This window comes from Anomalospiza imberbis, chromosome Z (assembly GCF_031753505.1).
Source record: "Anomalospiza imberbis isolate Cuckoo-Finch-1a 21T00152 chromosome Z, ASM3175350v1, whole genome shotgun sequence".
In the NCBI taxonomy this organism is placed as follows: domain Eukaryota; kingdom Metazoa; phylum Chordata; class Aves; order Passeriformes; family Viduidae; genus Anomalospiza; species Anomalospiza imberbis.
Window position 1 is genome coordinate 46,493,530 of NC_089721.1, and position 26,512 is coordinate 46,520,041.

At 34.0% G+C, this 26,512-nt stretch overlaps 1 protein-coding gene across 22 annotated transcripts in view; it reads left to right on the plus strand.

Moving 5' to 3' along the window:
* Positions 1–26,512, plus strand: part of MEF2C (myocyte enhancer factor 2C) — a 128,985-nt gene that overhangs the window by 23,008 nt on the left and 79,465 nt on the right. For 2 of the 22 annotated variants that reach the window (XM_068176633.1, XM_068176638.1), the window contains exons 2-3: positions 1,583–1,671; positions 2,336–2,564. The exons of 19 other annotated variants lie outside the window; for them this stretch is intronic. The gene's annotated coding sequence lies outside the window, so the exon portion shown is untranslated. The remainder of the gene's footprint in view (positions 1–1,582; positions 1,672–2,335; positions 2,565–26,512) is intronic. One more of the 22 variants, XM_068176636.1, reaches the window with a different exon arrangement.

Consider the following 26,512-nt stretch of genomic DNA (forward strand, 5'->3'; position numbering starts at 1 on the left):
AGTATTTATTTGCCCCTTTTGCTTTATGGTTTTCCAGATGAGATCAGAAAGAGGAAGTTATTCTACTAATGGATCAGAAGATTGGTCTATGAATTAAACACTGTTTTAAAAATACAACTCCCATGTTTGATAGATATAAATTCAAAATACAATGTGGATATATCAAAAAGGCCTCTTAAAACCACAAGGAATCTAAAGATGTATAGTTTTGTGAGATTCTGATGATGATAATATGTGAAAGAAAGAATCATCAGCATTCTATTTTCATATGTTGGTATACATCCTATTCTTATATGCAGAATAGTTAAATAAATAGCCACTATTATGTCTGTTCACAAAGACCATTTTCTTTGACCATGATCTAAACCAGATATCTTAATCTAAAATGCAGGCTTTCTACTGAAAAGGTGAACATACAGCACATTCAGTTTCAAAGTGTGCTCCAAATTTTGAACAAGTTTCTTGAATGCAAAAATTGTCAGCACCAAATGCAACCCATCGGTTTCAATTTCCAAGGAGACTAGGGAAGAGAATCCTTCAATATGAATTCCAAAACCTAAAAATATTGGGAGTATTTTAAAAATGTATATTTATCCTTAATGTACAATTCAGTAATCATCATCTCCCAAGAGATAAATGAACTTTATTTAGGGCAACAGATGCAAGGTAAAAAAATTGCAAGAGAAGGGCAGAAGCTGAAAAAGAGTGTAAGAAAAACAGCATAAGAAAAGGGACTCAGAAACCCCAAGTGTAAATTTTCAATGCAACTGCTAACTTCTTTTTTTTTTTTTTTTGGTGCAAGTCTGTTATGAAATGCCTGAATGAAATGAAATTATCAACTTTACTAAGACCTTAAATTTTTGTTGGGATGTGCTCAAAAAATTAGAAAGGACTTAGGGCAATATCTAAAAGGGGAATTTGAGTTTTACTTTGCTGTGTCCTGTTGTCTACTGGAATCCCCATCCCAGATTAAATCTATAATTTTTTTATGAAAATTTGTTTAATTTTTATGGCAGAAATTCAAGAGTTGAGAAACTTGATTGGAAAGACTTCCTACTCTTAATACAGAGCAGTTAATGGTAAATTCTGTCTTCCATTGGTTATAGAATATTATGGGAGAAAGCTACTCTCAGTTTCCAAATGTAAGGCCATTACATTTTTGTATAGGTAATGAAATAGTCATCAAAGGAAGGACTGTAGTTAAGTAATGTTTTGCTGGAATGCCCATAGTTCCTTACCTATTGAGTTATTCTCTTGATCTCTTTAATCTTTCCTACTAAAAAATGCAAGCCTTTCTATGTTTCTAGTCTGTAATACAGCTTTCTGTTTAAACTTATAGCTAGTTTAAACAACCAATTCCATGCCATCTTTGCTATTGCATTGTCTGAAAAGTTTGATTATACTTTATAAAATTCAATATATAAGAAAATAGTTCTTAGATAGAAGATAGATAATAGATGTTACCTTTATAATTGCAAGTCCATTCATCTAAATACATAAAACTAGATAATAAATACCTCTTTGACAGTCTTTCATAATTTTTAGTCACCTCATTCTTTCATTAGAATTTGTTTTTGAAGAGATACATACCATGCCTAATGAAACTCTTAAATAAAGGATAGGAGTTAGAAACATGAAGAGGTGTTTGACTATGAGGACAGTGAGCATGCTGTTATGTGAGTAACAAATTGATTATGGGTTGGCTGAGACAGGAATTACAGCTCCATGGTGTGATAAATCTCTCAATCTACCTAAGAGTGTTTCATAAACCTATAAGAGAAAAAATAGTTCCAAAAAAACCTTTTTTTGCATGTTCTCTCTCATCTTCACACCCAGAGCTTGGGTGGTCTTTTAGGAAAGACCTTGTGGCATAGCATGCATCACTATTCAGCCACTTTCTTATATACTTAATGTGCCTGTTGAATATGTGGGTGTGAGCTGAAAGATGATTTCATGACCACATTATTATTCTTGAATTAATGAAGCAGAGTTAACTCGAGTTAAAAAGTTGTGCTGATATTCTTTCTTGACTAGTATTTATCCAAGAGCTTGAAGCTACTCATAAAAACATGCTGCTTTTGCCTTTTCTTTTCCTATAATTTGGAAGTTCTGATCTCTTCTCATGAAGAGTACTTACAAAACTCATGAACAGAACTTACTTATTATATCAAAATATAATGTATTTATTTAAGAGTATTTAAGATGTAAGTAGACATAAGACATTATGTCCTTTGCTCACGTGTTTTAGCATAACTTCACTGACTTGATGACCTACTAAAAACTGCTTTATATACAGGATTCAAGCTGTTAGTTAACATCCACCTATTTTTCTCAGTTCCCCTCTGACTCTTTTTACAGACTCATTAGAAACAAAGGTACCATTTGAATAGAGTATTTCAAAAGAAGATCTTATCTTCTCTTCTGGACCACCCTAGGAAGAATGCATAAAGATGTACTACTTCTTTTATCAAGAGCATTAAGCTCTTAAACAGTTTTCTAAGTCCCTCTTGGGTGTACGTGTGTGCTTGCCATTCACATATCCTGAAATGAGATGGAATGTGAAGGTACATTTTATGCTTTTCTAGAGCTGTTTTTAGATTAGGAGAGTATACCTCAGCTTCTGTCTGCTAGATGTTAATTGTATTATGCAATGATCTGTATGGGTTTCACAAAGACCGAATAATTCCATTTTTCTAATGTGATTCTGAAGTATTTTCTGAGTACCAAATAATCACTGTAGAGGCTGAGACTATTGGCCTCATGAGACTTCCAGGTGCTCCAGATTACTTAAGTTGCTCAGACCATTAGAGCTGGCAGTCCAGTTTTATTCCTGATGTATAGGACAAAAGTGTGTAAAACATCATGGCAAAATTCAGAAGAGTTTGTATGTCCTTGTTACTGGAACTATTTTCTTAAAAAATAGAGGGAGGGAGGGAGGGAGGGAGGGAGGGAGGGAGGGAGGGAGGGAGGGAGGGAGGGAGGGAGGGAGGAAGGAAGGAAGGAAGGAAGGAAGGAAGGAAGGAAGGAAGGAAGGAAGGAAGGAAGGAAGGAAGGAAGGAAGGAAGGAAGGAAGGAAGGAAGGAAGGAAGGAAGGAAGGAAGGAAGGAAGGAAGGAAGGAAGGAAGGAAGGAAGGAAGGAAGGAAGGAAGGAAGGAAGGAAGGAAGGAAGGAAGGAAGGAAGGAAGGAAGGAAGGAAGGAAGGAAGGAAGGAAGGAAGGAAGGAAGGAAGGAAGGAAGGAGGGAAGGAAGGAAGGAGGGAAGGAAGGAGGGAAGGAAGGAGGGAAGGAGGGAAGGAGGGAAGGAAGGAAGGAAGGAAGGAAGGAAGGAAGGAAGGAAGGAAGGAAGGAAGGAAGGAAGGAAGGAAGGAAGGAAGGAAGGAAGGAAGGAAGGAAGGAAGGAAGGAAGGAAGGAAGGAAGGAAGGAAGGAAGGAAGGAAGGAAGGAAGGAAGGAAGGAAGGAAGGAAGGAGCTTATTTGGTCTGCCTTCAAGTGTTTAATTTATCTTCAATTAACCAAAAGGGAAACAATGTAAATTACTTCACAGCTGAAAAAAGATTTTACAGACTCATCAGAATTTCTGAATTCTTTCCTGAGAATAAACATGCAGTTCTGGTGCCATGATGAGTCAATAGATGGAGAGTGCTTTTTACTATTATTGAAGGTCGAGTTCTCTTTTTATGTGAGAATACATAGTTACCACTATTTGTGGTGGCAGTTCTGTACTGACAACTGTAATTCACTTCCTTCTTTTTAGAGCCATCTTGGGTTCTCAATCCATATATTCAATATATTCCATATATTCAAGTGAAACTTGAGAAGATGCAAGCAGCAGTAGCAAAGCTGACTCAATCACCATTTATGCTAATTAAACTTGTGAGATGCCCATGTCCTGTAATGCTAGAGTACTAGCAGGTTATTTGGTTAGTGTTGATTTTAGGTATAATGCTACTTTTGTCTGAGAGCATAGCTAAGCAGAGGAAGGATATTCTAGGCGTCTGTGGTGGCAACTTGGATTTGGGCAGTGTGGAATCAACTCTTCGAGAACCTCTTTTAGATGATTGTAAGGATTTCATTTTGCTCATGCATCAATTCCCTCTCTGTACAATGAGATGGTATTTCCCTGAGGCAAATTCTGTGTGACCCAGGCACTGTGGTAACAGTGTCCATATGAGTAAGGTGGGGAGTAAACAAGGCAATGTAGACTACAAATATATAGTGGCTTTTAGAGAGTTACAGTCTAAAGCAAAGGAACAGACTCTTAGATAACTTCACTTTTGCTAGAAATTCATTTTAATTAAAGTTTAGAACTTTCTGCTTCTTTCTGTCCATTTTTCTTCTACTTCTTTAGTAGTTGTGCCAAGGTATCCATGTGTGTGTTTCTTCCACTGTCATCTGGCTCATTCCCAGCAGATGCACACAATCTGTTTTGCTGTCATTGACAGGACTCAGTTTATGAAAAAAGTGTGGCAGAACATGCTGCTGTAGTCACTTATACAGGATTCTCTTTCCTAAGTAACTGAGAAGAAATTAATTATTTTTATTTTTTTTTACATATTATTCAGTCTTAGGATTTTATCCAGGCTACTTTGCATTGGGTCAAACGGGGGTGTTCGTTTAACATCTTAGCTTTCTTTTTTAATTCCTACTTTGTAAAGTTAAAATTTGCCAATTATATGTATACAGAAATCACCACAGAATGTTGACAGACCTCAGTTTCAAGTGGCGGCAGTAATTCTGGCCATTCAGGAATAAATGTAGTATTCCCAACTATTTTTAGCCAATATTGTAGTGTTTCTTTTAAAATTTATAATTAAATACAAATTTTCCAATTTATAAAGAATCTTGATCATCCAAAGCTGTGCACTCTTAGGTATCCTGAATACATATAAATTATACAAAAGGATTTTGTGTATGGGGATAACATGTTCCTTCTCATGCAAAGTTATAGTCAGTAAGAGGCTGAGTAGAAACAAATCAAAAATTGAAATTTTTGACTTTATTGCCTACAGAATAAAAGCTCTAAGCCTTAGTGTTATCACTTATTGTGCTATTGTGGTAACAGGTGCTAACATAGATTAGGGCCTGAGCATGATGCTGTGCAAACATGCATTAATGAACGGCTCTACCTTTAGCCTTAACAACACGAACAAACAGGATAATAAAAAAGAAGGTAGATGGAAAGAAATGAAGACTTTTTTGCTATTGTAAATGTCTTGCCTTTCTTCCCAGTGTTCAAAAGGAAGACTTGGCTTAAGTAATTAAACTTTATGGAAGGTATCTAACCAGAAAAACACTGTTTATTAGGTGATGGACTGTTTTCACTGTCTTTGCCAAAGAAAAAATTAATCAATAGCTCAAATTTTGTGTTCTTTTCTTGCTGCTTTCTACCTCCATCCCAATGAAGGCAGGGGTGACAACAGCAATTTCCACACTGGGCTATTAAGTTTACAGTGTAAGCCGTGAAAAAAATGCTAATATTAAATATGTATAGGCATTCTACATGTTAATTAAAAAACAGAATTTGTTTTACAAGCTGCTATTGCCTAAATTTTCCCTTTGAATTGTACTTTGTTTGGATGGGTTGATGGCTCTGGCTTTCTTTTTTTTTTTTTTTTTTTTAATCTACAGCTAATAGAAAAAAAATCTTCAACAGCTAGAATCTCTGTTAATTCCCCAAATTAAAAATTAATTTAATGAGCCTAGTGTCTTGGCTGGCTTTGAAATATCTGCATATATACATTAACATAAAGTAAATATATTTAAATAAATTTTATCTATACTTTTAGGATTTATTTTTAAGCACTATTTCATTTTGGGAAATGCCTTTATAGACTTACAACTCTGAATTTACATTGTTGTCCCTCACCTAGTTGCAGATTTTGTATCATTGGTAGATTATTATTTTTAAAAAGCTATCTGGAAATATGCAACAGTGGTAGACTGACATTAACTAGGCTTGTGGTTTTTATGTAAAATTGTTTCTTTTGGTCATGTACATATATTGATACCCATGTTCATGTATATATATATATATATATATGTGTGTGTGTGTGTGTGTGTGTGTGCGCTTTTTATACAGATATGTATTGTTTTCAAACTATGATTGCATGCTGCTGGGCATGCCTTAAATTGTAAATAAAACTGTCAAAATGTCTCTTCAATTAGACATCATAAAAATAATTAGTCCATAAACATGTGGTGCTCTTTCTCTATATATATACAGTTACTATATAAAATGAAAATGTTTCTTTCATTGATCTAGACTTAAAATCCTCTGTATTATGGGTTAAAAATATGATATTTTTTAATGGGTTCTTTATTTGTGCTTTTATATATGTTGGCATATTTTGGTATCAAAAAAATGAATGTAAGAATACTAAACATAATTTCCCTTGATTTTATTGGCAGGTTGAATTAAAAGATGACTGTAACCCCTGTTTTTCATTATTATGTTTTTAATTTCTTTGTACGTTTTTTGAGAAGTGTTGTATTTTGGAGAGGTCTATTACAAGGTTTCTGGAAATAATTTCAACTGTTTAATTAATCCTAAAATTACTTTAGGATGGGATTTGTTAATGTGGGCATTTCTAGGAGACAAATAGCATCAATGTATCAGTTATCACATATAATGTAAAAAGCAGGCAGAGAAAATAGGATCTTCAGATGATTTCTTTTACTACCTTTATGTCTTGATTTCTAGGCTCAGTTTAACTCCAGAAATATTGTTATGACTTAGCTATTACCCTTTTAAGACTAAGATTGCAACACAGCTATTATTTGTTTGGCCAGTGAGAAGTGAAAGGGATAATTTAATACATTTCTAAAAGAGTAAAAATTATATCCCAATATTGAGAATTGATACTTCTCCAAAGTGTCAGGAAAGATGGTAAAGACCAAATGAAAGACTTTAGAATGTAACATTTTCTCATTATATCACCTGCCAATCTTGATGTTTTTTAAATTTAAGCATGTTGATTATGGTTCCTTTATTAAAAACAAAAACAAACAAAAAAACCTCCCCTCCTCCAAAAAATTATAATTTTAAAAAAACCTATAAAATTAATTGCAGTTTAGTACATTGCTTTTAGATCTAAATGCTAAACACCAGAATCTCAACACCATTTGCCTGGTATTTTATGATCCTACATGGAATCTGATATGGTAAAAAAAATGAAATTTATACACATCCAAAGTGGACAAATTAGATGATAAATTCCAAAGCTGAAGACTTTCTATATAGAGCTTTATTCTGAATGTTAAGCAGTTTCAGATTCAGTTTCAAACATCAGTGCATATCTCAGCTGTAGATACCTAATAGGTAAGAAGATATGAAATAAAGAGGGTGTTTCAGGGTTTTTTTTTATTTTACATAGCTGATAACTTTCCACGAAAAAAACAAAGAAAGAAACAAACAAAATTATAAGAGAACTGGTCAAATGATTAGTAGAAAAGCAATAGGCTGAGAGCTGCTTTATCACAGGTGCTGCAGCTTTTAATTTACATGAAGTTTTGTTTTAAATTTATTTTCATCACTACTGAATAGGGACTAATATTTTCAGTCTCCCAGTAATGTTTCAGGAATAAACATTGATGCTTAAGCGATAGTATGCAGATATCTGTGTATCTTCAGATAAGAAAATATATAGAACATGTCAGTAAATCCTGTATATATTTCCACCTTACACTTCAACAGTAACATAAATAATTTGAAAATATCATTAAAGGTATCAGTTGTATGTATGATTATACACGGGAAAATTATTATATAATTAATATTATAAGACTACATTTCTTGCTGTTAACAAAGTAGAACAGCTGGGGCTTTTTCCCATGAAAATACTTTCCAGTGCCTTGCCAGTAGCATGTTTCCAATGGGAGAATCACCCTCTCTAGTTGGCTGAAGCAGATTTTTTCCCTGTGTAAGGCTAGATGTGGACTTTTCATGAGCAGAAACAACCTATTTTTGTGATGTGAGCTGGCTTCAAAAATGTATTCATACATTCACAGAGCATGGTTCTTCACCAGTAATGATAGCTTGAGCTAATACTACCCCTGGTGAAAGCACTGTTTGTATGGGGAATTTTTTTCTTTATAAAAATACACATATCCTTTTTTAATCTGTTTGCCTGTGGATGCAGGACAAACACATTAATCAAGAAAAAATTATATACAGTTTAAGAGAGAAGGGGACTGTCTGGATAGAGACAGAGCTGACTGCTGACTCATACACAGTGCACAGAATTGCAGTGGTGTACAGTCATGCTACACCTGCCTAAATCTCAGAAGTTGTGTGCATCTATGCAGCGCAAGAGATACCTTACAAATGATTAATTTTGAATCCCATCACAATATTCAACACAAAAAATGTATGTACAAAAATCAATCATTTGGTTAATTATATTATGGCCTCTGTTTCTCTAACAATTTGTCATTGGCAAAAATATAGACAGTGCATTAATTTTAAATTTATTATTTTGAAGAAAAATACTGTAATTTTGAGTGTCCTTTTCTGCATTATTCAGAAAATTTAAGCATGTTAAGCAGTGTTAATACTACTGACAACAAAGCAACTCTTTCATGGTAACAATTCTGAATGATCTTATGAGCTTAATTGACAAAGCCATTAATACCATTAGAATTTTTTTTTTAATTGGCAGTGCCATTAAGCTTGCATATATACTGTCTCCATAACGGTTCCAGTTTTTTATTTCTGTTATCTAAAAAAATGTAAAAATGGACAGATAGCTTTGTTGTTTTGAACATCTTATAATTCCACTTCAGTTTGTTTGAAAACTTAAGTGCGAAAATATCAAATGTAAGTAGATATATTATATCTTTCTGATTGTGTAGATTCTATTGTGTAGAAAATATACATTTGATGTTATAGAATTAAACCTCTTTCTTCAGTATGTTGTTAGAAAAATTCCAGGCAAGAAATCTCTTACTTAAACACTCAATGCACATCCCAGTTAAAGTCAGGCCTGTATCAGACCCACTGGGCAATTGAAGCACTGAAAGATCCTGACATTTTGTTGAATGAGAAGAGCCAGGGCATTTCTGGAGCTGACAAAAGAAACAGTTCATTACAAGAAGGTATAGCAGATGTTTAAGGAACATGTAATCTCTGATCAACAGGATCACTTTCAAATATTCAATACTTCCTTAATTTTTATCATTGTTATCTATATAAGGCATGCATAGAAGAGTTTTTCTTCTCTTGTGCATAGCACACACTTCCTATAAGCAGAAGCTGTATTATGGACAGGAATATTCTATATTTTAAAACAATAATTAAAAAAAAAAAGCAAAGCAGCAAGTTTGTATCATCAAAAATATTTTGTCCACTACAGGTTTCAGTCAGAACTTCTGCATACAGTAGCTTCTCAGAAAACCAGGCAACTATAGCTATTTCAACATTATATTAAGCTAATATTTTTCTTCCCTAAATACCCACTGTTATGTAATAACAATGAAAAATAGTCAACTTGTCAATACAAACTTTTCTGAGATCTCTTCTTTAAGCAACAAGGCCCTGTGACTGTGGAAGGTCTTTTTCTGAATGAGTAAAATTTGTCTGGTTTTGGTTTAATTGCCAAATATATAAACAGATTTGTACTGTTTCTATTCTGAACTGAAGTGTGAGAAGATATTCTGTGAAAGCCATTTCTCTTCCTAAAACTGGACTAGTGGTACAGGCTTTGTTGCACAAAGAAACTTGCGTTACTATCTCCTTAAGCTTGTTCCATTTACTGAAGTCTTGCTAGCACAAGAGAAACTCTTTCCCATATCAGAATATTCACCAAACATGTTCTATTTTGTGGCATTTTTAAGTGTGAAGTTTTCACACAGCACAATACAGAAAACTTTAGATTCTAAAACCCCAGACCAGAAAGTTTATTCTTGTCTGCATGAAGCCATAGGTGTTATGAAAGTGTAATTTCTTAGCTTGCATATGAAAAAAGCTGATCTAAATGAGGTTTCAGGGACACAGTAATATGAATATATTGTGTGGCTGTGTTAAGATAAAGGACCAAACTTTTAGTAAAAGACCTGAATTCTTTTCCCATCTGTTTCTGTAGACCTGCTGCATAACTGCCAAAATTTCATTTGAAAATTTCTACTTTTGCTGTAAAATGTCGCCAGTGTATATAAGTGAAAAAGAGAGAAAGAAAATTTTATTATATACATTATTTTATAATCAGTGTATTCTTTTCAGAAGCTTCAAAAAAATAGCACTTGTCATTTGAGAGCTGCAGCTGTTAGTCTGTTGAGACATAAGAGGGGATGGGGCAGATATTGAATTATTCATGAAGGCTATTGCTATAGTTGACAGAAGTTCATCAGCTAATTCCCCCACTCCATTATGAACTTTCTTTCAAATTCAGTCGGGCTGCAGGAGTACAAGCTGTTACTTTTAATAATCCTGCTACCAGAAGTTTCATAAACTATATACATAAGCTTTCTCTTTTAAGAAAGTTACTTACTGTTCATTGGGGGCTGATAGGTGCTTAATTTTTAATACTTTTAATACTAATAATTCATGGATAATGTGAACAATATGATATTCTTTCAAAATGTAACTTTTACAAAAAATGTTTTAAAGATGCATGTAATATTTTTTTTATCTTAATTCAGTTTGATGAACCAAACTCCCTGACATTTTAATTTATATGCATATTTAAGTTTTTCATGATTTATGAACACAAGGAGGTTTTTCAGTTTATAGGCCAATTCAACATGTGTAAATCCAAGAAAATCTTAGTTTGCCCAAGCATAAGAAAATCAAATGCTAATTCTCCTGCTTGCATGAGGGAGTTAAGTAGATGATCTCCAGTAGATGATCTCCAGAGGCCCTTTCCAACCTTAAGTATTCTGGGATTCTGGATGAAGCCAACAATTTTGTGGTGCAGGCTTTCAGAGTAATGATAAAATACTGACATTCAAGGTTGGTTTGGCAGACACCAAAATCATGTCATGAAGTGAAGTGCTCATGGATACTGCAGGAATGTTAAATATCAAAGATTTTGTCTCAGTTTGAGTGATAAGGAGCTGGATGACTCTCGCACAAAGGATTCCACAAATGTAGGTCTTCTTTTCACATAGGGCAGGTGAAAGGGGACATATTGTCAGCTATCTCTGCTTTGGCCACAGTAAAAGCACAAATCTTACCAGCATGTATTTGTTTTCTTAAGGACATTTCTCTCTCTTTTTACACATCACTACAATCTGATTTGGGGGATTTGAAAGCAGTAAGAAATTGTAGCAAAAATATCTTACCCAGTTCATCCCCCTTTCCTTTGTGGAGATTTCTGCAGTGAATGAAATTGAAAAATGTCTGTTCAGTGGTATGCTTGATGCAGACAGTGCCCTTATTTATCCTGTGATGACCTAATAGCAGCAGCAGCATATGCCCTTTTGATGGAGAGGATTATTGTAATTCCCTCTTAGAAAGGCTTCCAGCAGCTCAGCCCTGTCACTCGCAGCCACTTTAGAATGCAGTGACACATTCCCATCCTGTCTTGAGCAAGTACAATCCTCTGCCTTGTACCTTCAGTAATTTACTTTATCTGCTATGAAGTAGCTGTTTGATTTCAAAGTTTGCTGCCTTAGTTTTGAAATCCTTAATGGTTCAGATCATGGCTATTTTCAAAAAGTGCTCCACAAATATCATATTGATAGATATAACCACCTCCACAGCACATTTTAGGAATCTCAGCCTCACATCTTAGGTTGGCAAATTATGTTCTTTGCCAAGATAGGCCTTCAGGTGAGGAACTTCCCTAGGAAATCTGTCTTGAACCATATATACTTATCAGAAAACATTAAAATTAAATATACATTCTTGTCTATTTTTTAAAATCTCTTTCTTATTGTTCAGTGTAATTTTTATTAAGACTGTATTTATTCCAGTTCCTCTCAGTAGTACTTGGAGTTGTTCTGTCAAATCTTCTTTTTCCCTTATTTCCCTTCACATTTTATTTTTCCCTAAGCCTACTACTAGTTATGGCTAGTGACTTCTTAATGGCGTTTCATGTTTCATGTCAAGAGCTCAAACTTTTTTGTGTAAACATAAAGAGTATGTCAACATGATTGCTTACTAAATAATACACAGGCTGTTTTTACCTTTAATGTAATTCTAAAACTTGTATTTGAATATTTATTCCTCTTCTTTACGAGGAATTATCCCTTTCTTCTTCCTACTGTGCATTCTAAGTCACTAGGCTTCAGCTGTACAATGCTGTAGACGGAAAGGAATCCTCTTGTCTGCTTGTCTTGCTGTGCATCTTGCTATTTCTGTTATTGGTCTTCTAATTATGGTGAGAGGTTAACAGCTATGTTAGTATGGTTCTTAATTTTCCTCATTGATGATAAAGTAATAAGGCTATGATTGAAGAAGCTTAGACTAGATGCCAAATGTTAATGGCTTCAGTGAGGTCAAATGGATTCTGCACTTGTGGGCATCCATGAAGTACTTTATACAAGACATAATCTATTTTCTTCTGGTCCGTGTCTGAAATTTCAATCTAATAATTTATAATCTGTATTGGGTTATGGAAGTTTTTGGGACACTTTTTACCAACTTGCTCTAAATACTGTTCCATGCACTGATAATAACCCCTTTCACCTAAATATAGAACTGTATTTAGATGCACAAAACTTGAATCCATGTTAACTGCATAAAGGATTTTTTTTTCATCACTCACATACTCATTAATTTCAGATTCTCATTGGCTTGCTTGACTTATAGGGGTACAGTAATAACATCTGTGATTTGATTCATATTGATCATTACATATGTAATTAATCTTAGGTACAAGAAGAATTCTGCAGCCCTCAGCAAACTATTCAATTGCTTCAAATTAGGCATACACATTCATGCTTGTAGGTTTGGGGCTACAAGTCATAGTACTACAAAGACTTAAGCATTTGTTCAAGTTTGCTATTTCTGGATGTTGTGCCACAATTAATTTCATCAAGTAAAATGCTGCCCCATTACGACTTTTCTTAACGGTTTGGTTTGGTGGTGTCTTCTTAAATGATTTTAAATCCTTTGAATTTTACACTATCTCATGAGTGCAAGTTACTTAAATAATCGGATTTAAATTAACACAATTCAGAATATTTTCTAGACTGTATTTTTACAAAATGAAAACTAGTCTGAAGTGGGAAAAAACAGTTGTTGGTGGATGGTTTCTTCTTTTTACATCAAATTTTACAAATTAATTAATTTCAGAAAAAAAAAAAAAACCCTGAAGTGGAAGAAGTTGACATGCATACCTGAAGTTAACTTCATAACATTTAGATCTTCCTAAATTTTATTTCTGTGCAAACTCCTTACTCTGTAAGATTAGCAAATTGATGACTTTTTCAACTGATTTTTTTGTCTTGTTATTTTTAGTAGTCTTCCAGTGGATTATAGTCAATGTCAATGCCAAGGAACATTTTAGCCCAAATAATTATTGAAAGAATCTAAAAGTATTACATATCATTAAGCTGGGAATTTACAAATCCTCATTACTGGATAGTCTTCGGGGCAACTTACTCTTAATCATTAAGCCTTGAACCACAATATCAGCAGAATGTGGTGTTTTTAATAGCACTGGTTCCTATGAGCAAATTTTATTGCGGCATCATGGAATACTATACATTCTTTTGTTTATGATTTATTCTCCCTAGATACAAAATGGTAAAAGAAGTGTGTTAATGTATACTTAGCTCTTAGTACTTACTCTGTTGCAGTTCAGGGATAGAATAACCAGTATTAACATACTACTTGTTCTTAGTCATGCTATGCCTGATGCTCACAGTGAGAATGTTGATCAGTTACTGGGAAAGATATATAGCACATTTTATAGATCACTGCTAAACATTACATTCCTCTGTTTCAGTGTTCTCCAAAACACTGCTGAAAATCAAAAGTATAAAGCTACTACATTCAATAATAGATAATATGTTTCAATGCTGGTTGCAACTTTGTTCTAGAAGAAGACTCACACTGAGGTCACTAAAGAGTATCTTAAAGAATCACAATATTTTATATTATTTTTCCCTCTTGTTTGGATACTTAGGTAACTTTTCTGGGATTTATGCCTTACATTTGTATGAATTTATACAACTAAGAAAGAAGTGTGTCTGAATGCAAAATTTATCACAGACTTGAGGGAAACTGTTGCTTGATTACCTGTTTTTCAGCATGCAGCTAGAAACTGGCCATTAGGCAGTACAGAAAGGAGAAAAAGACAGCTTATCTTGCTTGTCTGGTACTTACCAGTCTGTGGCTGATAACCCAGCCTGATCCCTACCTTGGCAGCATTGCACAAATAATCTTTATGAGAGGATGAATTTTAAGAATTTCTCTGATATATTACGCACAAAAAAGCCATCCCTTTAACAAAAAAATGCATATTTTCTTTTTTCTTCATATCTTGAACAAATGTATTTGGACTAGTGTTTGCCAAGGACTTAAAATTTTCTGTTTCTCATTAGATCTCAGTCCTTTTTGTAGTATGCTTGGACTTGAAGTGCATAAGTGAAGGTTACTTCTGAAGTCTTTTTCTGTCATTAATTTTGACATGTTCAGATTGTGTTGCTTAGTAATCTAAAGATGGAATATTGCATTAGAATTAACAACATGGCATCAGGGACATATTTTTAGTCTATTTAAGATGAACTAAAATGATGAACTTTTCCCCTTTATCAAAGGAAATGCGCTACTACAACCAGAGAAGGTAGGATAAAAGAAGGGGTGCCATGAGCATTGACATGATTTCAGATACTCAGATGTACTTAGATACACCAGAAAAGTCAGATGATTGAATAGATGAAAGCTGTTTGATATCTTAAAGTTCTATGCTTTTTATTCTAATGGAAGCTTCATCTCTTCAGGACATCTCTTCAACATGTAACTCCAGTTTTTACTTAAAATATATGCAAAATTGGAACATTATCACACATTTTCAAAGTGTTTTCCCTTTCTTTTTCATTTTATGTAGGTAATGTATTTATCTTTTAAGGACCTCAAAAGGGAAATAAGATACACATGTATGGAGGCAAAAAGTCAGACCAGAAACTTCAAGCGGTAATATGATCAAGGTATCAACCTGCTTCATAATCTCAGATCAAATCACTGATAAGCAGCAAGAGATTAAAAATTAACTTCAGTATTTTCTGAAGGGCTGTGCTAAACTTTAAAAATCTTAGACTTACTGAAGACAGCAAGAGCAAAATGTTATGCTACAGTATTATCAGATTTTCAGTTAGAGAGACTACATAGTCCCTCCTAAAATGCAAACTAAGAATTTTTTTTCATTTTTTCCGAGCTGACAGAAGAGAAAAAGGATGTAGAACTAAATCACTTATTACGATCATTATTCCATGAACAGGGAAGAATAAAAAGTCACTGCACACTCCAACAGGTGCACAGCACTGTTGAGATGAGCCATTATTTCTATGCAATGGACATATTTACATTTAGCCTTCACACATCTTGCTTTCATAATATGCATGACATGTATTCCTTCTATACAGCTACAAAGCCCACAGCTGTTAACACTGGGTCTACTTTCTGCAGTAAAATGTAAAAAGTCTAGCAGTAGTCAAAACCAATGTGACATTTTATGTGAATATTCATTGTGGACTTAATAAAGGATTCAAGTTTATAATACTTATAAAAATCAATCTCACAATAGAAATTGACTAAAATACATGTAATTTCTTACTAATGATCTTAATGTACCGAGAATGTTGTACCATATTTTTCACAACTTACTTTTCTTTTAGTGAAATTAGGCTCAAAATATACCCTTTTTCCATGTAATTTTAGGTCTTACTGTAATTCAGAATGATTTTGACCCTGTCAAGTAGAAAGTTTCACACATTTCATTTGAAAGGTGGCCAAAATCTAGAGAGAAAACTACATAAAAATATAAGAAAATATATTACTACGTTCTCATACAGATTTGACAGCAAACCAGAATACAAAATGTAATGATGAATTATTTTATATGAGGGAAATCTACCACCTGTACCTTGGAAAATGAAGACTAATTTGATTAATTACAAGCTATATGTTTCAGGCATAAGAAGCCACAAACATTAAAAATCTACTCAAAATCAATGTTGGTATTTGACAAAACTGAACGGAGACTCAGACTTGGAAAGACATTTTAGGTTTATTCAGACAATGGTCAAGAATGAAGTATTGTCATTCCTCCAGGTTTAATCCATTGTTTTCTTTCATGGTATTTTTATAGTCATCCATAAGTTGGTATTTCCAAAAACTCCATACTGTAATCAGTTTTAGCAGAATGTAGATATTAATTTAATTGTCAAGGAGAGGTGGATGCAAAAAGTTAATGTCTTCATTAATCTTCATTAATTTGAAAGTAAGTTCTTATAACCATCTTTTTCCTGTTTTACTTTACTAGAAAAATAAAAGAGAAAGGCTTTGCTCACTTCAGATAAGTGAAATTCCTATTAATATAAAAGCTCTGTAATTGCATATTAAATAGGCCTCTACACAACTGATTCTGAAAGCAGAGCCGAGGTGAAGTGTTAATACCAAACAGGACAAAATTATGATATCTATGTAAACGAAAAAGCAAAGAGTTTCTTCTTCACCTGCATTACAATTTATATAACAGAACAATGATCCACGATGGAATTTCACCAGGATGTTAGGCATATGAAAATCATTATAGAATTAATTTGGTATCTTTAACATTCCCAGTGATCAGGATCTTGGTTGTAATTCATTAGTAACAGATTCTTTTCTGGTAGCATAGGCCTTCAAAACATCATTGATTGAAATGTCTTTATTACCTCTACGGGTGTGGAGTCTTATGACTGGAGGTCCATTATTTAACCTGTTACTCTTTGTACTGTTGGAGTTTATAAGATACTGTCCCTGTCCTAAAGAATTTGCAATACATAAATCTGACCCTGACTGACCCTGATTAGTTTGTGAGAATCACAGGATCACAGCATAATACTGGTTTGACTGTAGCAACTTGGTTAAGTGTCTTTTTCATTAATCAGGGTGACCATACACCATACAGTTTAAGAGCATTTGACACCTCTTCGATTGAGGTTGACAAGTCTTTCAAAGATGAACATCTAATCTCTCCATTTTACATGTCAGTGAAGCATGGCTCTGACTTTAGAGTTTAGGAAACCAGCAATTACTACTCTCCGGTATGCATATCTGTCTTGATGCAGAATATGCTTTGTTGGTGGGAGGTGCAAATCCTGCTTAATTTTGAAAGTATCCTTACAGTCTGTTCCAGGTAGTGCCAGACTCTCTGTTTTTGCTGCTCTTCTGCTTTTTTATCAGATGAGCCAGGCTGAGCAGAGTGAGCTGTGGTTTTAAAACTTTGTACTTTAAATCTGTCTAAAACCATCCTACCATGGACATGACACTCTACATCATGATCAGTGCATTTTTGACTGATGAAGGGAAATGGGTGATGCAGTGGTTCAACCAAATTTGAAAAAGAATGTACATTGTTGTTTCCATGCTTTTTTGAGCGGACAAGGTATTGTACAGTAAGAAAGACAACTACCAGTCTGTACACACCTGAATTCATACCATAAATTCATGCATATTTCTTGTCAGTGGTTATTTCTACAGAATCATGTAGCAGTAGGATTTCCAGAAACAACCTAATGTAGATTTGCTGCATTCTCTATTCATCCCTGCAAGAGGTTTCAGCAGGAGCTACAGACTTACTAACACATGGTTCTCATCTGAGGAAACTGCTCTGTGAACTAGAACAAATTATCTGGAAATCTAACATCAAAGGATAACAGATAACAAATAAAAAAAAAAAAGAAAATAAATATTTCAACCTGAAAACCAGCTCCAAAACCACACTAAATTTTACAAGCCCACAAGAGATTTGCTTCCATCTATTGGAGTCAAGACAAAAATGACAACTGAGCAACAAGACCGTCTCATGGGGAAATAGATCAGCTAGTTCTTGTCCTATGGTGCTAGTGTTGAAAAGTAAATCCATGAGCTGGCATGGGAAAATGTTGGATGATTAAAATTACATTACAGTATCCAAAGTATCCCAGTAACTTCATCGCAAAATTCTCAGTAATTTAGGAATTTTAACAGCAAAAGCTGTAATTGTTAAAGTTCCTATTTTATTCTTGAATACATTCAAAGTATTTTATAGTTGTTTCATGCAAAATTGTAGAATGAAGCCTTTTAATTCTTCAGTGTTCATCTCTAAGTAACAGGAGTAGAACTTTTGTATTAACATGGCACATGGAGAGTAAGAGGATGGTGGTGATGGTGATGATGATGAATATTTCTATTTGAATGTTTTGTGCTTAATTTTTGTGATGCATTGTTACTGTATAACACTGCTATAATCTGTGAGGATTTAGAGCCTTTCACATTATGGCAACTCATCTCTCCTCTCCAGAGCCAACCAGTGGACTTATTGGAGAGGCTGAGAAGCATGAGTATATTTTTCTTTCATTTAAATTGAATAATGCCATAGACATGTGTGGGTTAAGGCCACATAGAGTCTGCAGCTTTGATATTAAAGTGATCTTGGGCATTTAATACAGTATTTCTCAACTTTTTTTTCAAAGTCTCAGCTTGTAAAAATCAATAGAAAGATTCCAACAGAATTCTATACACACAGAAGCAATCAAGAAGTGGGATATTATTTTCATTAACTCTGTTTGCAAACATTCTGATTTTGAAATAATTTTAAAAACATCTTGAATTAGGTTATGGCATGCGGTTGACATTTCCATTTAGTAGAAGCTGTTACTGACTCAGATAGTTTTCACTTTTGCAGGACAACATGGGTAGATAGCAGGAAGAATGTACTTACAGTATTTCATCTTGCATAATTTGTTATATCTGATGTATAAAAGAGAATGCTGGAGATTTCTTACCTGGAGATATTGTAATAAATAAACTACCATTTGATACATTTTCTTGGAAAATATGCTGATAATAGCAGTGCACTGATATTTATTGGCCATTTATGCATGACCTCGTTGTAAAATTATCTTCGTTTTACCTACAAAGAGAGGAAATATAAGTTTACAACCTAGGAAATCCCTCTAACACAATATTTCCATACAATTAAGATCTTATTTCAATTATTCTGCTTTTACCATTAGCAGAATATTTTAAAGCAGATTTATAATCAGGAAGACATACTAACTTTGAGTCTTATCCAAAATGTGCTTTTATTCTGAAAAAGTATAAGAAAAAATACACAGTTCTCATCTGACTCTTGTTTATTGTACCATTTGTAAAGTACTGCTTGTTTGCACTTTGAATACTATTACTCACCTCAAACTGTCTCTAGAGCCAAAAGTGAGTTTTCTGTTACAAACATAACAATTTAGTAGATATGGAATGCATTTTGTCCAGTTTTTTTTCTATTCATTGCAAAATTGAAATTAATCTCTTTTGTTTGAGGCTGCATAGTTCACTGTCATTAATTGGGGACAGTAAAAGTCATGAATTTTCAGTAGTAGAGAAGCCTTGGGATATTCAGCTGTTTCTAAGATCTTAATCAAAAATATTACTGATTGCTTGGGAATGAATGAACACACCCCTGAGGTGAAAAAAAAAGCAGCACAACTCACAATGTTTGGCCAAAAGGAGCAGTGATTCATCATTATTATTTTTTATCATAATGTAACATAGTGAGGAATGACAATATTATCCATTTGTGGTCTGCTGAAATGGCTCAGAAATATCAGTGCTTTTCATCTTTTTGAAACAGTCTTGCTCACATGAGTAGCTTTTAACACTTATGTTTTCTTTTTGACCTCTCAGCATATTAAGTTTTAGCATTTTCAAAAGTCTTAGCCAATTCAACGGTTGTGAATTCATGCTTTGTAGTCACCAGACACTTCAGTATAATGATATAACAAATTCTGGTTTAAGAGAATTAACTTTGTACTGATGACAGAAAATCCAGCCTGTAAGATAAATGGAAACAGCATTTCTGAATCCTTGAAGGACTTTAAAGGTGAGGAAAGGATCTTAAAAATAATATCATTTCACTTCACTTCTTCTATTGCCATTATATTGTTCTTTGTTAGCACCAACTAAAATTCGTCCATTTTTGACCATGTATAACTGAGTAGGAGTTAAGTACTTTTAAAAATACAATGACTAATGTCCAGTCAGACTACTGAGTTTCAAAACCTTGGGTTTTTAGGATCTCTTTTAAACAGAAAGGAGGAATACTTCCTTTTACAACACCATGTCAAGACGAACACACTCTCATATATGCACACACATACAAAAAAGGTACTATTCATGTCACTTCAGTTTGCTGGTTGTCACGTGGGATCCTAAATAATAACAGGAAGAAAAATGAATAATGCTTTGTGAAAAACCAGCAGCTTATTTATGCACTGTTTCAAGACTTAAAATAGTGCTGTGCAAAATACGAGGAGTAAAGATTAGGCATCACAGATTAGTTCAGATTAGGCATCACAGTCAGTATTCTGTTTTAATAAAGCAACAGGTTAGCATATATGCTAACAAATATGCTTTCTGTGCATATACATGTGTAAACTACTTTAAATCCTTCTCTTTATAAAAATTATGGTTGCAGGCAGCATTCAGATTTCATTTTCAACAGTGTAAATATGTAATAACAGGACTGGCTGGGGTGCTGTTTCACTCAGGGCTATGCATTTGAATAGCCAGGATCACAGCATATCTTTACAATGTATTTTTGGCAGCAATAAGGAGATGCTGTGTTTTCAGAGGACTGTGTTGACAGCAAAGTATATCAATGAAGGCCACCCCTACTCACAGTGAAGGTCTGCATTGTAAAACAGCACTAAAACAAAATAGTCATTGTATTTTGACAAGGGTCTTAACTATTTATAGCAGAACAGCCAGAACTGCAAGAAGTGCTGGGTCTCTCAAAATTCTAACTCCAAACCAGAGGACACTGAATTACTAGGGGCTTCTTCTTTGCAGCTTTTTAAAAATGCAGTCTCCACTATCAGTGTAAACATTCAGAAACCCAGGCTAATACTTCTTTTTAAAATGCAGAGTTGATTTATGACAGCTGCATTGGATCATTAATCATATATTATCTTTATGGGAGCTTTTTTCTAACATATGTTAATTGGCTGTTTTCTGTGACAAATTATGAGCTCTTACTTTGATGAGGTTCAATTGCAATCATGTTGGAGTTGAGCATGTAGAGTTTCCAGCCCCCATGGCTCCTTAAACCACTACAAACATCTGCACATCACTGCAGTGCTGAGTAATGGCAGGATTTGGGTTGATGTGATCTCTGTACTGAGTTTTTTCCACAGGGTATTTTCAGCTCTTAGCACTAAAACTGTTACAGGGTCTGCTGGTTTTAGCAAAAGAGCTAAAATTAATATTTTGTATGGGATTATTAGAATACAATTATAAGTTATTAATAATATACTGAAATATTTTTTTAATATTCAGAAATTTCAATGCCTTATTAGAAATTCCCTCTCAGCTTTATTGCATTCAAATTTACTGGTGTCATATAGCATTTCCAGAAGCAAAAATGCTGCCTGCTTTTTGGAGCCAATATTTTTAAATTCTTAAATGTAATATTTGCAAGTTAAAAAAAAAAATAACAAAACATATTTTACTTGAGAAATGGTTGGCCTCACTTTAACTTTTTAAATTTTTACCAAAAACAAAATGTGCATTTCCCAGCTCAACAGGAGATGTGTCTAATGGTGTTTTACATAAACTTGCACATTTTCCTGTTAGTAAAGAAAATTTTGCATTGAAAGTTAGTGTCTTTCTATCTTTTTTATATTAAAGAAAATCATGCTTATATATGTCCAGTATGTAAATTAAGGAAATTCTGAAAAAAAAAACACCACAATGGAAGTTGCTGAATTTTTTATTCCGTACTTAATCTTTTGAGGACACTTGGACACCTTATTGTATTTTATACAGTAATTCATTGGAAATACTGAGACAAAAAATGTGTGCTTTTTTTACTCAAAGCCGTAGGTGAATGTGCAGGACATGCAATCTTATATATTTTAATAGTGAGAGAACAGCCTGGTCATAAAACTGTGTCAAACAGTTACATTGCAATTACATTGCAATTAATTTTGCAGAACACTACACAGCTCAGCTTTGACCTAAACCAAATGGCATTAGATAAATCTGTCCCATTTGTTCTTCGGAGAAAAGATGGAGGTTCAATTTCCGAGCAGGTGTTAGAGTTTAGAACAAGAACCAGATGTGTATGGAAGCTATTTTGGTCTCATGAGGGTGGTTTTAATTCAGGTATTTCCCTGGAGTACCACACAATCAATGAATTCCAAATCCTGGGGCTACCTGCCTTTATGTAAAATCATGGGAATATTTCTTCACAGATTATCACTGCACGTGTGTGGAAAAATTAGATCAGAAAAAAGGTTAACCTCAGAATTAACATGAACATATATTTCCCTGAATTTCTGCAGTGGAGAGGTGACAACCAAGAGGAAATGCCTACAGAAGAGATGTATTACTATAAGGAGAATTGTAAGCCGTGCAGAACTCAGACCAAGGATATTTAATATGTTTCTTCAGTCACTGCTTGTTGTCAGCAGTATTTTATGAGTCAGCGTATGTAGGTCATATGCAGCACAGTGAAGATCATTAAAGATAGGTGAATTGAATTAGAGAGAGGTGTCAAAATTATGATTTTGAATGTATTGTCCCTAATTCAGAATATGGGTGAGGGTAAAGTGATGCATTTTATCTTGAAATAATCTACAAATGATATCCAGTTGTTCTTGCTAACATGAGCTTATTTGACTTTAAGAAAATAAAGCAAGGTAAAGAACATGTGAAAGACAGGGATTGGAACTTTATTGGATTTTGAGGCCTGTGAGCCATGTGTCTTAATTGGGGCCAGTTGGGATCATTTAATAATTGCTGTCAGAAGATCAAATTTAATTCTCTTTATAAAAAGACCACAGTGGGATAGAGTTAAACAAATTGCCATCTGAGATTTCAAATGAACTAAGCTTTAATTAGGCTGATTAGGATGCTGTAAGAGAGAGAAGGAACCAGGAAACTGATGTATCTGCTGTGTACCATGATGGACCTCATATGACAGTACTGCAAAATCTCTTCTCTTCAAGAAGATATAGATTAGCGTAAAGGATGATAGAGCTACAACAACATATATATGCACATATAATGTGTTACATATGCAAGGTAACTATAACTTTCTGACATTAGTGGTTTTAAATATAGGTATCAATGGATTTATGATCATTATTTTGGCCCTTAACATTGTTTTTATATGTTTTTAAATATTCTAAATTCTTTATTTGTTTACATACTCACTGATTATGCCAGATGAAAAGTATAGCCCTTAGAATTTCTCTATTGCATAATAAATATTCACTGTCCTTTGTTCTCAGAACATTTGCATGAACAAATCCACACATTCCTTATCCCCAGATTTCCAACAGAGAAACTGACTAAAAAATGAAAGTGACATGAAATATTTTTGACAGAAAAGAGAGCAAATCTCACACATTTACATCCCAACACTGAATCCAATTCTTTGAATTATGCTGCCTGCTACTTTTACCACAGCTGCCTGTTTCTAAGGATATATTTTATCAGAAACCATCTTACATATCAATACAGCTCAAAAAGTGCCATTTCTGAGAAAACATAATGACATTCATAGGCACAATAAGATTTAGCTAATGTATCTTTGTATTGATTATGTTTTTGCATTTTCGGCACGCTTTTAGGATGATTATAAGATGAGCAATGCTGATAGTGATCCTATTAGACCAACAAAATGCTCACTAAAGGTAGAATGGAGACTATCAAGCAAATTCCACTGTATTTTCCTTCTGCAAATTAAGAATATTTTATGCCTGTTTTCTGATATTTGTCAAGGATGTTGACCTTTTGCATTGGCTATTGCCAAATGCAGTGCGTTGTATACAAGTAAGAAATAAATAAATCCAGCTGCATGTGCTAGTGGTTATAGCTAAGGTTCTGTAAGCAGGGTGTGATGCTCACTTTGTAGTTACAGAGGGTAGCAGGTGTACTCTGTAGCAAACACCATCACTTTCAGTAGAAATTTTTTTCTTTTACAAGTCTTGAGAGCTGTTAGACTCAAATTCTATGAAAAATTAGAAGATCAAATCCTTATGTGGAAAGTATGAATTAGCTACCTAGCACAGTTTTCAAAAACTAAATATAAGCTATGATGTGGTTGAGCATCACGCTTTATTAGATGAGGCAATTTATGTCTTTGCAACTAATGCAGATGGAAAGTTGCAACTCTTTTAGCTCTTTATCATATCACAGCGTAACTTCTCAGTGTGTTGTATATCTTAGGTTCCTCTCTTTCTCTATTTTCATGTGAATATTGATAACAGGAATATATCTCATGTTTGTCTGGTTTTAACTACTAAGGACAAAATAAAATTTGTAGAATATCCCACTAAGCTAGAACAGAAAATTTCTTCCTCAATAAACTTTTTATACCAGTGATTGCAGACAAATTTTTTCTCCCATGAGGCATTTTTTACCCTTTTTACACAACAAATTCCATGCTATGTTTCCTTTCTTATGAGCACCTTCATCTGTTCATGCATTTTCCTAGTTCCAAACCAGTGAGAATCCCATTTGTATCTTCTAGCATGGAGAGATGTTTCTTGTCAAGATGCAACCAGGAGGTAGAAAGCAAATAGCTTCAGCCAATGATGTATGGTGGGCTAATGCTAGCAGGTATGGTCACATACTGGCCATACATTATTTTTCTGTAGTCAGAACCTTCCATTTCTCCAACGAATGCTTCATCCTGCAGAATTGTAGACATGAGGCAAAAGGCAATATATGTGCAAAGTTAATTTCCTATAAAGTGACTTGTAAATTCTATGTAATTGTAAGTGCTTGGTTGCTATACTGCCACTGTACTTTTATTCCCGTCTTTCAGAGCAAATCCATTCTAAATTCATGTGTTTCTTTGTAATTTGTCTGTATTTTGTATGTTTAACAGCAACAACCTGTCCTAATTTATGAGTTTTGCCATTAGAAAGGACACATATTTCACGTATTCATATTTCAGAGGTAGTTCCTCACTTCTCTGCAGTGAAATGTAGGTGTGAGGCTTCTTTTTTTATTATTAGCCTTATTATGTACCTGACATACATTTCATCTTCTTTTGTCCTTGGGAAAAAAAAATTATCTGAGTGGGATTGGAAGACTTTTGAATTGTCATGGTCGTTGGGAAGAATGATATATTTCCCTTGCTTTTTTCCCCTACTTCTTCTTTCTTCTCCTCATTTTAAGCCTGCAGCTGTCTCTGGGCAAGAAGTAGCGTTCAGGGAGTATCATAGTTTTTATACTCATATCTATCATATTACCGTTCATACAAAAAGAAGGAACTGTTATCAGCTTAGCAGCTCTCCACAATGTTGTGCAGTCTACATTTTCAGAAAAACTATATTAAATTCTTGGCATTTCTAGAAAGGTCAGGAATTAAAGCAAAAAAAAATTGTTTCTAGAACTGAGTATGCAAAAAAGAAAAGCAGAACGTCTCTGTGTCTAATCATTCCTCTTTAAGGAAGAAATTACCAAATGAAGGGTATAGTGATCTGAAGTTGCATTAAAAATCGAATAACAGTAATTAAACATGTGTTATGCATTTAGGTTTACACTATAAGAAAGCAAATTTTTTGTTTCTGTTATAGTATAGTTTCACTTGAAATGGTCTAACAAGACACAATTATTTCTAGACAGAAATAATATCTCTTATTTTCCAGCTTCTATAGCTGATAATAAAGGATCATTCTGGGGTACACTGAGGAGCCTAAGAATTATATAACATAAAGGTAATTGATTTTTTTCAAAATTGTTAGTCTACATTAGGTACTAACTCTGCTTACAACACTTATCTGACTTCTTTTTTCAGTAGTAGTGGTGGATCTGTTATCATGTCAGTATGAGCTAAAAGGAGCAGAAATAACAACCAATAATATAGATATCAGTAATATTCTCTAAATTTAAAGTCATGTCTGTCTGAGACTCCTTCCATGTCTGGAGATTCAGTGATGAACTTGGGTGGCTGGTTGCATCATACAAGATCTAATAGTGAAAAATAAATTGAAAAATATCTAAGGTATTATAATCAAAATTTTCCAGTCTGAGTAGGTGTTATCATACAGCAAAATACTATCAAATAGCTTGAGAGTCTGGCATACAGAGGTTCCATGGGACTCCAATGGTTTGTACAGATTTTGTGGAATTTCAGTGGCTCAGGACATGTGAAAACCTTTTATGTTTAATTACTTAATTTCTCTGGTAGGAAGCTGAACCATGCTAAGGGATATGCTTAAGAGTCATTGTCCATTATTGGCTTGAGTAGCTAGCCAAATTCAAGGTTTTATAAAGGCTGTTGCCATTAGTGCAGGGAAACTGATAAGTGACCCAAATATTTCCTTAACACCTTTATGCCACCCCAACATGTTTATACAATTTTCCTATC